Here is a 12270-nt window from a genome sequence, read left to right on the forward strand (position 1 = left end):
ATGGTGAAACATTAGAAACGTGTAGACAAAGTGTTAATACTTATATGTGACAAAATACTAAGGACAAATTAAAATACATCATAGCTACGTTTGGTGCTTTCTATATTATTTGTATCAATATTAATATAAGTACCGAAAAATACTTAAAATATAGGTATTTTCGAAAATTTAAAGGAACAAAATTGCAGTCTGAAAATTTATAGCAGCGGAACTTTTGAAGTAATTTGATGCTTTCTGAAGGTCGCCATGAACATAACAATTTATAACTGTCAGCTTTTACAATTTGGAATCAGATAAACTCTATTGTTTGGTAAACCGGACTGTCTAGTAATGTTTTCGGTACTGTCTAGTTTCCGGGAATGGCGATGTATGCAAGCTTTTTCCTCTTTCTGCCCTAAGAATAAACAGCTCATAGGGGAATTCTGAAAAATATATAACCCTTTCATATATGTACTCATACCCTGATATTCACAATAGCGTTTCTTTATTTAGACATCTTTGAGCATGCAAATTCAGTAAAAATCAGAAAACAAGTACCATACTTATAACAAAGCAGGTTATCTCAGTAAATGAAGGGAATTAAGTACCAGCGATGGCAAGATTTTTCCCATGGTTTGAAGACTAAGTAATTTATTCCTTTCAGAAAATTTTCTCGGAAAGCAAATCATCACTTACGGATAGAAGAATGTTCTAAGAACTACGGGATAAATTTATAATGGGAATAAAAGAATGAAAGAAATCGGAAACTCTTTTCTAGTAATCATTTTACTTCTCGAAAGTTGGTTTCAGTATCACCTTTTTAAGGAAATGACACATGAAATGGATTTCAGAAACTGAATCTCGAAATCATCAATAGCTATCCAATATTCTGCATTTGTAAATATTTATTTAATTTGCATTTCAACCAAATGTTGAGAACAAAGCGGAAAAAAATCTCCTTGCAAAAGGAGAAAAAAAAAAGATTCCCATTCTTTTACAGTGATATTCCATTAAATTATATCAGAAAATCATATCATTGTTGGATGCAATAAATACTAATTTCAGACATGTTACCTGTTTATGTTGTTAACTCTCTTTTGCAGCTGAACACTGGTAGTTTTGCCTAAGTTTGAATTCCGGCGAATGCGTTCGTTGCTTGGTATTTTGGTGAATTTTAGGTTGAATATACCAAACCAGTTTCCTTGAAAAAGTCATCTACAAACGCATCCTTTTCCTCAAGCAGGTGCCCATCGTATGCTGCCTGACGAATGTGCAAGAATTTTTCTTCTTTTACACAGCTTTCATAATCACATATTACCCACCAGCGGCCGAGCGGTAAAGACGCTGAACACTGGTAGTTCGGTCCGAGGTACGAATCCCGCGAACGGGCTGGCTGCATGGTCGTTTTCGTGGTTTTCCCCATGTGTAACGTGTATACGAGCTAGTTTCCCTTAGAAAGTCCTCCACGAAGGCATCCCTCCATTTAGGCAGATAACCCTCGTGTGCTTTGCCTTGAATAATATCATAACAATAATACCATAATCACATATTATATTATTGAACATTTTTAATTTGCAAAACTATAAGTTATGGAAAACTCTATGACATATTTATTTAGATTAATAAAAAGATAAAAATTAAATGCGTCATCGGCATAATTTTGTTAGTAATATCATTATATAATCTATTGTACTTTTTTTTTTTTTTTTTTTTTGTTTTTTTAGTGTACTGGGGAATTAAAGAAAATTTTTCAAAAGTATCATCATGTTTTCGTAAACTGATATATAGTGTTAAATTATTATATTAAATTTCAGTTTATTATAGCAGAAATCGTAAATAGCTGCATTATGTATAGCTCTTGCTTCACTGAGCTTTCGGAAGTTAATCTGCGTCCATCCGCATAATCGAGAAGCAGGTCGATTTGTTTCTCAGTGCAATCGCTGTGGGATCTTAATTCTACTGACCGATGTTCTATAAATTTAAAATATTCTGCCCTGCCTAAATTCTGTAGCTCTCTACATTCTAAAACTTTTGCCGTTGTCAAGTGCCAAATTCTTAGAATTTCGCCATCCCTAAATTTTCTTGTTCGATGCCTCTTTAAATTCTAAGAATTTTTCAGCCATTAATCTGCCTCCTGGCCAGACGTGTTTTTCGATGCCACATATGTCACTGAAAAAGGTTGAAAAATCGGAATTTTAAAAGCAAACTTCCTACTTTTCATTAAATAAATTTTATCGATTAGCAGTGCTATGGAAGTATTAAAACATTTATGTAATAAATACACAAATACTTCAGAAACATTTTTTTCTCTCTACTGAAGAAAGGCCTGTCTCTGACTACCTGCGAATTTGATTAAGTTTTATCCAAAATCTACGTCAAAGCGTTTCTTTTTGGCCTAATATTAAATTTTACATTGGCATGTTCCTGTCCCTGCTTGATGTTGACAAGATTTATTCAAAACTGACTGTTCTTATTTTTTATTTTAAAACAAACAATTTAAATGGAAATCCTGAACTTGCTTTTATTTATTTAACTAATAACATTTGATAATGTGAATTGAGATCTCTAAGTAATTTGCGTATTTGAACCCAAAAAAATGTTAAACACCAATTTTGAAGCTTTTGTTTTGGTTTGCTTTATTTTTCCTTCAAAGCAAGGGAGAGCTATCTGCCTAAAGGGAGGAATGCCTCCGTGGAGGACATTCTAAGAAAAACTTACTCGCGCCCACATTATACACAGAGAAAACCACAAAAATTCCACTTTGAAAGGTAAAAGTGTCTAATTTTTTAGAGCGAGATTTTCCTAACAATGAATTTTAGCAATTTAATACAAGTGCTATATTTAATTAAGAATTAAAACAATGTTCTTTTGTGATTTACGTAAGGTAACTCTCTCTGTCAAAAATAATCATATGAAAATGCACCGAATTTCAGTACCATGTAATTTAGTTCGGAAACTGAGAGGTATCTGTGACATCTTGTCTATATGTAGAAAATTTTTAATAAGGTTATTATGACTGAAATTTGTTTCAAAATATTCAATCAACCAATAAATGCGATAAAGGTAAACTCCCCTTTTATAAATATGAAACAAGATAAACGAAATAAATTTGTGGTAAAATGAATTACAAACATTATGCCGAAATGACTGACACTGAGCATGTGTTTGTTATTTTAATAGTAATTTAATTATCAATTACATGTAGCTTTCAATAGGAATTAGGTATTTTAAGCCTCTTATAAATTTTTTCTTAGCGTTAAAGCTCGATAACATGAATCAAAAACAGAAAATTAGTTAAACTACACTGTCTCACTAGTCGTAAGATTATATTACTGAAATATGCATATAAAAACAAATTAACATTCTATAAACGTACATTAAAATACCGAAACGCAATAAAAATTAATAACATTTATACTTAAAAAGCAACAAAGTCGGGCTCATGTGAATCACTAGAAGAGGCGCCAAATTGGCTATGCGAATTCGAAAATTACTTTAATTATTAGGGGAAATAAGCTTCGTCAAACTTAAATCAATAAAACAAACCAAAAAAATTGCAAGAAAACCTGGAAATTAATGCAATATGCATTTCAGTGTTATTTCTTATTTATCAAAAACGAATTTTTTAACGTTTTCATTTGAAAATTATAAATAATTGGCTACATTATTTCTCTGAATTTATAAAACTACGATTAAAAAATACTTAATATTAAAAAATACTTAATAAGAATTATGGTATAATTCTGCTATAAGAGTTATGACATTTTGATTTAATACAATTACTTTTGCTTAATACAAGTGTAGCTATTTTTATATTTATATGGACGCTCATTGACCTTTCTGCCTCATGTGAAAAAATATCTTGGCACGGCTCTGATAAGCAATTAAGATTAGAAATATGCACAAAATTAGTAACAATGCAATACAAAACTTCCTTTTCTGTTTTGGATTTCCAGGAAAAAAAAAATATCTTTTTTCGTCTAACCAAAGCATGGACACAAAACGTGTTCCTTCCTCCGTAAGGGCAAAAGCAGCCCATCTGCCTAAACCATGGAGGTAAGAAAGGGAGGAGGGGCCATTACGTGCTAGAAGTGAAGCACTGCTTTGAAGCTTGGGTCACCAAACGGGGTGTTGTTTGTTTACATTCCGAAGCTCGCTTGACAAGATTCTGATAGTATTTCGACACACGACAGTTCCATAAAAATCGAAAAAGGGACACTCTCGCATGAAAGAAACATTCATAGTGTAATGGATAATAGCAATTTGTATAGTTTACTGACATTTACGCAAAAATCACATCTTGGTTATTTTTCGATAACTAACAACAGCGATTTTGATTATGAATTTGTTTTATAAAATTCTAAGCTGTTGCACTACAAAAATATAGATTTTAAGAAAATTGCTAAAAGAGATCTGCCAAAATTTATTTTCTAGAAGATTTGAAAAGTTTGAAACTTGATGGCTAAATGTAAATATAAAATTATGTATGTTAAAATATTTGTAATTAGGCACATAGGTCAGATTAAGTTTTTATTAAATAGAGTAACGCATGCAAGGGCTATCTGCCTAAAGAGAGAGATGCCATCGTGGAGGAATTTTGAAGAAAAACTGACCTTTGAGTGGGTATTAAAAATAGTACTTATAATTTTCATTCAAATTATATTCATATATATTTTTTATGTAAAACTTTCGGGTGTATGCTAAATTAGTGTAAATTACTTTACACGAAAAATATAGCGAATGCACAGAAATTAAAGATTTGCACATGCCGGAAATGATAAATAGGAAATATGTATGGGTATTTATGCATGTGCTTGCAAAAAGCATGTATCTGCCTTTGACAAAATACTTAAATATTCATTAAATTATTTATAAATGTATTTGAAATGAAGAATTTATTCACTTATAAACAACTGTGAAAGTACTGTGAAGAAATCTAATGATTAAATGTATCTAATTTATAATGATTATAAATGTTATCTAAATATATAATAACCTTAATATTGAATTGTAAACATAAATTGAAATCCTGTTGACAAATACGTTATAAAACTATTTAAGCAAAAATTGTTCGTATTGGAAAGCAATCTGTTAAAAGGTATTGTAAAGCAAATGCTATGAGATGCGCACTTAAGAACGTAATAAAGAGTTTTGGAATATGTATTGTTGAAATGAAGGGTAAAAAAAAAAAATCTGATAAGTATAATTAAAAGAATTATTGCCTTTACATTTTATAATAACTCAGTTACAAGTTTTAAATAATACTTGAAAAAAAACTTATTTTATTCCCTTTCAGAAATGTTCAGAGAAAGTCAAATACTATTTAATTCCTAATAATTCTCTAATTTAAAATGAACCGAATAGAGCATTAATTATAAATTGACTTACATTTTTCGATTTAAAAGAAGCTAAAAAATCATGTCATATTTAAGAAAGTATTTTAGGAAGAAGCTCTATAAATAGAAAAGAAATAATGCATAATTTTAATATTAATAATACAATAAACTTTGATCTTAATTTTTAACCGAATTACCTTAATTTTTTTTCTAATGTAATTAATGAAAACTTGTGAAAATATTTCATTCAAATTAAACCATTCTGAGAAAACTGTCCTGTGAAAAGTATAGCATTTAATTCCGTTCAGAATGAAATGTTGTTTAAAAATATGTTGTTTTCACATACTTAGGACTCTGAAGTGTTGTAGAAAAAGAAAATATATACATTTATATGTATATTTGCGACGTAATTACAAAATATTTACACCCGAACGCTTCAAATCCCATAGAACTCAATGGTAAATGACCCAATGTTTTGGTCACCACGTAAGGATCGCCGGTGCTTCAGAGCAGGGTACGGAGAAACTTGTTTAGGGCGACTCCTTCTTACTTCCTACCTCCATGGCTTAAACGCCTCTAGGCGGTAATCAAAGGACAGTAGGAAGCCATCACTTAAGCGAAACGACTTGTTGATCGCCCTACAAGGAGGGGGGAAGAAAATCTAACAAAGGCCGTTTTCAGGACAATTTTGGTTCACTCTAAGTGAAAAAAAAAATTGTAAACATGGTTAATTTTTACTGCAGTTTTCGAGACGTAAATAGATTTGAATGCGAGCCGCCCGGTGGGTTAATGCATGATGGTTGGTCTCCAGTGCAGTATCTGGTTGCGTGAGCGCCGGAGCAGAAACCGCAGAAGATCTTGGAGGACCTGCACACGTCCTGGCTGTGTCCAAACTGTTGACAACGATAGCATCTTCGTACTCCAAGGAACTCGGAGATGCCATGCGCCTGCCATGCCGTGAATATGCGCTTTGTCTTGATTGCTGCAGCAAATCCTTCTGTGGAGCACTCGATGATCCATTTGACCCTCTGTGGGCGTCGCTCACGCAGACGGAAGAGAATCTTGAAATGCAGGTCGGAGATTCCTGCTGTCGTGCTGAGCTCAGAGATGAGCTCCTCTGGCTTGTTATGCTCCCCGACATTGTGTACTGCTATTCTTGGTCGACGTCGCTGTTTCCTCTGTATATCTATATCGATGTCTGGTTTTTGAAGATGGTCCTTTAACTTGTCAACTTCTTCGGGGGTATCACAATAGACTTCCAGACCTCCTTGCGGGGCGGGCTGTATTCTCCGTACTGCTATGGGGATTTTGTCCAAAGGGACCATGTCTTGTAGAGCTCTCCGCAAATCGTCTGTTGGCCTTTTGGTCTTTGGTTTAATCACGAGACTGGGCTTGCTGTTCTTGCGCACGGCCTCTGCAAAGCTTTGCGGTGTACTGTTTACTGTTTGCGGAGGGGCCTGCTCACAGGCGGGCTTTTGCGCAGATGGAGAGGGAGTATGCACTGTACCACAGCAAACAAAAGTAGAGGTATTGGTACCTGCCTCTATTGCTGGCGGTTTGGGGCGATACTCTGGACCCTCTAAGGCAAGGCCTTGGAGCACAGATAATGCGTCCTTCAGTCTATTCCTTAAATCTTGAGGGAGAAGGTATCTACCTCCTCGGCTTGTATCGGTGATATTCCGGATCTCGTTGGCTAGTGCAGCGATCTTTTCTGGTGTTGTCCGATCGGACTCTAGCAGTTCTGCTGAATTAAGATGTGTTGAATTACTGGCTTCCTCTGGGAGCTTGGACTGGCGTGTCATGTCACAAGTAGAAGCGTGATCCTTTAAATTGACACTATGGGAGTCGCTGGGTAACACGTATAATGCACTATTGAAATCACTCTTGACACTGATGTGTACACTAAAATACGCTTATTTCAGCGTTGTAAAAACACTGTACGATACTATTCTCACTAGCTATGACACTAGTGTCGCACTGTAAATCACTGAAGAGAAAACTAACTTCACTGAAACAAAGCCTAGCGTTGCTTGGTGACTGCAACAGACACTATATTTCTAGCTGAGGACTTTAACTAGTGGCCATGCACTATTCATTCACTTAAAGACACTGAAATTGATATTGGAACAATTTGCACGTATTTACACTTGTGATGCACTGTATCACACTGAAATGTATAATAACTTTCACTGAGATGCACTAACGTTGCTTGAACACTGAACTAAATCACGCACTATACTTTACCGACGCTTTGACTAGGGGCTGGGCACGATTAATTCACTTATTAGCACTGTTGTTGACACAATTTACACATATAAGCACTAACGAAGCTTCAATCGTTGAGCTATAGCACATACTTATCGTGAACTGAAGACTGGTGGTTATGCACTATCAGCTCACGTTGTAACACTGGATGTGACTCTAAATAAGGCTTGTAAATTGACGTTTAATCACTGAATTAGCACACACAGTACATTAAACACTTTCACTGTAAAGAACACTGTTTCACTCAGCACTGTAATAACTTTGTAAAAAGAATGGCACTTAAATACCTTGTGTAATTACACGTATTATCTTTTTTATGCCAACGTGGAGACTCTAATTGTACACTATGTGATAGTTTGTCTGGTTCACAGGAAATTACAATCTGGTATACTTAAATATTTACTCAAAACACAAAGTAAACATGTAAATAGCACTAAGAGTTAGAAAATTACTACAATTTAACTGAGAATTGCTAATTGAATAGGACTAATTAATACTAATTAAATTAAAGTACCGAATATCTGGTAAACAGTCACTTAAATACTGTAAAATCTGAGAGTGAATACAAGATGCAAAAATCAGAGTTATATAGGTATGAAGTACAATAATCAAAATCAGCACTGTTAATTAGCTTAATTAGAGGCGGTTAATCAACGGTGAAACACTTTTAAATCTGTAGCCTGAAAACACATAAATACATGGTAACAGATACTTGATAAATTTGGCCAGAGTACCAGAACTTTTATAAGGATACTGTTATTTGGTCAGTTAATTAACAGTAATTAATTAGAATAGAGAACTGAACGACAAGAATTAAGAGTCTAAAAGTACCTAGGTCAAACTTGGGTCTGTAACAGTATTATTATAGTTAAGAATTATTACCAGAAGTTAAGATTTAGGTAGGTTGTAATTAAAATTAATTAGTTACTTAAAAGCCTACCTTGGCCGATATCGCTTCTCTGTTGTCTTGGTCTGCTTCTATATGCACGTAATCCAAACAAATAGCACACGCACAAAATATTCACAGCACCTTTGCATGTAAACAATATCGCGCAGTTATCAAATTTCAAAGTCCGGAATTAGCACAAAATTGTTATCTCGGGTTATACACGTCCGATAATTAAGAAAGATATGTCTCTGTGATCCTTGACACTTCAGAAATCCGAATCCGTTAGTTCCAATTAGCTGCTTTAATTAGTTGACTAATTAGCAAAATTAGGCAAGGAGTCCCAGTCCTTTCTCCTTCCTTTGTTAGATGAAGAATGAAGGACTTCGACGGGGGGTCAATGGAATGCGGATGACCGTTGTACGGGTGTTGAAACGTTGGAAAGGTCAGGGGTCATGGGAACCACGTGGCTGTAAATTCGCTTAATTTAAAAATTAATTACTCCCGTTCTAATTGTCCATCGGGCTTGTAATTAGCATCAAAATTCTCCTTGGGAAATCCTCTTTAAAATGATATCCAATTTAATAAGCGTCTGCTTCCAATGGCTGCTCGGCTATCGCTTGAAGACTGCTAGCTGGAATCACCACGCTGAACGTATTGCTATAAATATTAATTATTTCGTAATTAATTAACCGTTTGACGTATATCCAAAAATTCGGTATCCGCGTATTCATCAAGCTGTTATCTATCCGATGCAGTTTGTTTCAGAACTTGAAAATAAAAATTTCTGCTACTACGGAGAAAAAACACGGAGCTGCAGAAACACGACCTGCTCCTGGCTCTGCTGAGCGATCTTGAACTGGGTAAGGATCCTGAATTTAAAAACATTTATGGGTATTTAAAGGATCCTGAAAATTTTAGCCACCAAGATATTGTGGCGATAAGAAATAGGGCAGCCCATTACGAACTAATAGATGGTCTATTATTTTATACAAAAACTACGAATTCCAACAACGAATTTCGACCTGTTATCCCAGCTAGTCTTAGATTAAATATACTGCAGGAGTTACACAACTCCCCATTAGCTTCTCATGCTGGTATTCGAAAAACCTTCCAACGCGTACGCGAAGCAGTTTATTTTCCTGAGCTGCAAAAGTTAACAAGGGCGTATGTCCAGTCCTGCCCAACATGTCAAGCAGTTAATTATATTAATTTCCGCCCGGCCGGGTTTCTAAATAGTATTAAATCCGAATTTCCAAATGATATTTGGCATCGATTTATTGGGCCCTTTCCCAAAAGTCAGTTAAATAAAAGTCGGTATCTCCTTGTTATGGTTGATCATTTTAGTAAGTGGACCGAAATTGTTCCCATAAAACGAACCTCCGCGAAATTAGTTACTGATTCTATTTTAAATAAATATATTTTAAAATACGGGGCGCCCCTAAAAGTTATATCGGATAATGGTCCCCAATTTGTAAGTAATATATTTGAAGACATGTGCCAAAAACTGGGCATACGTCATTTAAAAATGGTCCCATATCGGCCGCAATCAAATATAGCGGAACGGGTCAATAGAAATATAGTGAAAATTATCCGTAGTTATGTTTAAAATTTTCATAAAAGCTGGGATAAATATGTCAATGAATTAGCTGTCGCCATTAGGACCACAAAACATGATACGACGGGCAAAACTCCTGCTGAGTTATTTTTAGGCAGAAAGATTATAACGCCGTTAGATAAATTATTTTATGTTCAACAAAGAGCCCCAGAATTTAAAATGGGCGATATAGAAAAATTAATTAAAGAAGCAAAAAAGAACACTGAAGTAGCACAGAGAAAACACAAGCTTTATTATGATATGAAACGACGGGGAGTAACTTATAAAGTAGGAGATGAAGTGTTAAAAATTAAGCATTCACTTTCTTCAGCACCAGAAGATAAAACTGCCAAATTTTATCCACGATTTGAAGGACCATATGTCATAGAAAAAATAACTCAGGCTGTAGTGGTCTTAAAAGCCAGGAATGGTGAAACCTGCACCGCAAACATTGACCAGATAAAGCCATTCTATAATCGTAATAAAATGCCAATATTTAAAGATCTTTTTCAGGATCCGGCACGGCAGGCACAAGCTCCAGAGGTGGAACAACGACAATCACAAGGGCAAGCCATTACTAGACAAGAGCAGTTGAAAAGAAAGTTCTCCCGTTGGAAAATTGAAGGTAACAAGAAAAAGAAGCCGTTCCACCGACCAGAAAACAGAGGGCACGACCACCCCCAGAATGAAGAAGGGAGAAGTACGACGAATGCAAAGAGAGCCAGGAGAAATGACGGCAACTATAACCCGGCTCCAAAACGGAAGATCTACCCATCGGATAGGAGTCTACGCAGCAAATGTCGACGAACTGATGAAGGAAGACCAGCTGCAGATGCAAAGAAGCAAGAAAAATTTGAACAGCCAGCAACGAGATCCAAGCAGGAACGAGAGAGAGTTGTCCCGTTTCCGCCAAGACCAGCTGCCATCAAACGGCCGAGACCACAGGCAGAGGCTAAAAAGAAGGTCTTCAAGGGTGACCGAACTGGAAGGAAAAGAAAGCTCATGGAGGAAGGAACCGAAGGGCGAACCCGCACAAGAAGGAAGATAAACCAGACCGTAGTCTTCGCTACCTTCCAGGACTGGGCAGAAAAAAGGATGTCTGAATATCACAAAGATAAGTAAAACTTTATGTTACTTTGAAACCTTAAGTTAATTTTTCATTCTTACTGCAAGTGGCAGAATTCAAGAAGTTTTACCTCATGTGAGGCCTACCTTTATCGCCAAAAAGGCGAGAAATGAGTTGTTACCTATTTTGGTATTATGTTTTTCAATTACTCGCGAGTAAAACTAAAATTAATGTATAAAAGGAATGTGTAAATACTTGAATATTGTAAAAGCATTGATAATCTTTGAGAAAGGTACCTTAATAAAATTGTAAAAATTATTGTATAAAATTTTATTTAAAAGATTCTGGCAAGAAAGAAGTTTTAGTCTGAAAGACTTTTGAAATGTAGTATTTCAATGTAGAAGAATTGGCACTTGCTTGGAAAAGAATAGAAGTTAACTATGTACTACCATGTATGTTTTAAAATGCGTAAAATTAACGGAATGTTAATATGTCCTTATATACAATGTGAACTGTTATCTTAAAAGTAAGAAATATTGTGATATGTTAAAAGTGAAAGTAATGCCAAAAATTTTAACTTATTCGTGTGACTGTAAAAGAAGCAAATTATTGTGAATATGTGTTAAAGGTTGAATGAATGTAGTTAGGCTCTCTGACGCTACACTTCAGAGTTAGCCACTTTTCAGAATAGTACCTCAGGGTTTAGAGATGAATATAAGGTGTGTTCTGAGGTCTTGTTATGTTGAATTTTAACACGTTAGTGTTTTGATTGCAGGCAGTAGTGTTGAACACTTGTACATAGACACGCTCGTGTTTGATGTTTTTCTTTACAACACATGTCAGAGAGCACGGGGAGATAATTAAAAAACGTCATGAATGAAATAAGAATGTTAAAAGAGAAATATAAGTATTCATGTTACTTGCCATTTGATTGTGTAACATTTCATTAAACTAGTTTTCCTTCCAGATCTCTGGAAGGAACCAGATTTCAACTAAGAAACTCCTGCTTATAGATGCAGTACAGATGAAAAATCTTGTCCATGGAGTTGATAATGTAAAAGCGACTTTTTTTAATTTCTAGTTTCTAGTGAGAAATGTTTGTAAAATATTGTCCTCGCGTTAGATTCTAGAGCTAAAAGTT

The 12270-nt window shown here is 34.9% G+C and overlaps 1 long non-coding RNA gene across 1 annotated transcript in view; it reads right to left on the bottom strand.

Annotated features, from left to right (window-relative positions):
• Positions 1-8663, bottom strand: part of LOC146996223 (uncharacterized) — a 65146-nt gene extending 56483 nt beyond the window's left edge. Inside the window, exon 1 of the long non-coding RNA XR_015042114.1 lies at positions 8521-8663. This is a non-coding gene — a long non-coding RNA (uncharacterized LOC146996223). The remainder of the gene's footprint in view (positions 1-8520) is intronic.
• Between the last annotated feature and the right edge of the window lie 3607 nt (positions 8664-12270).

The sequence above is a fragment of the Stegodyphus dumicola genome, chromosome 7 (genome assembly GCF_044657685.1).
Source record: "Stegodyphus dumicola isolate Sdum_Otavi_A_Nest chromosome 7, ASM4465768v1".
Taxonomy (NCBI): domain Eukaryota; kingdom Metazoa; phylum Arthropoda; class Arachnida; order Araneae; family Eresidae; genus Stegodyphus; species Stegodyphus dumicola.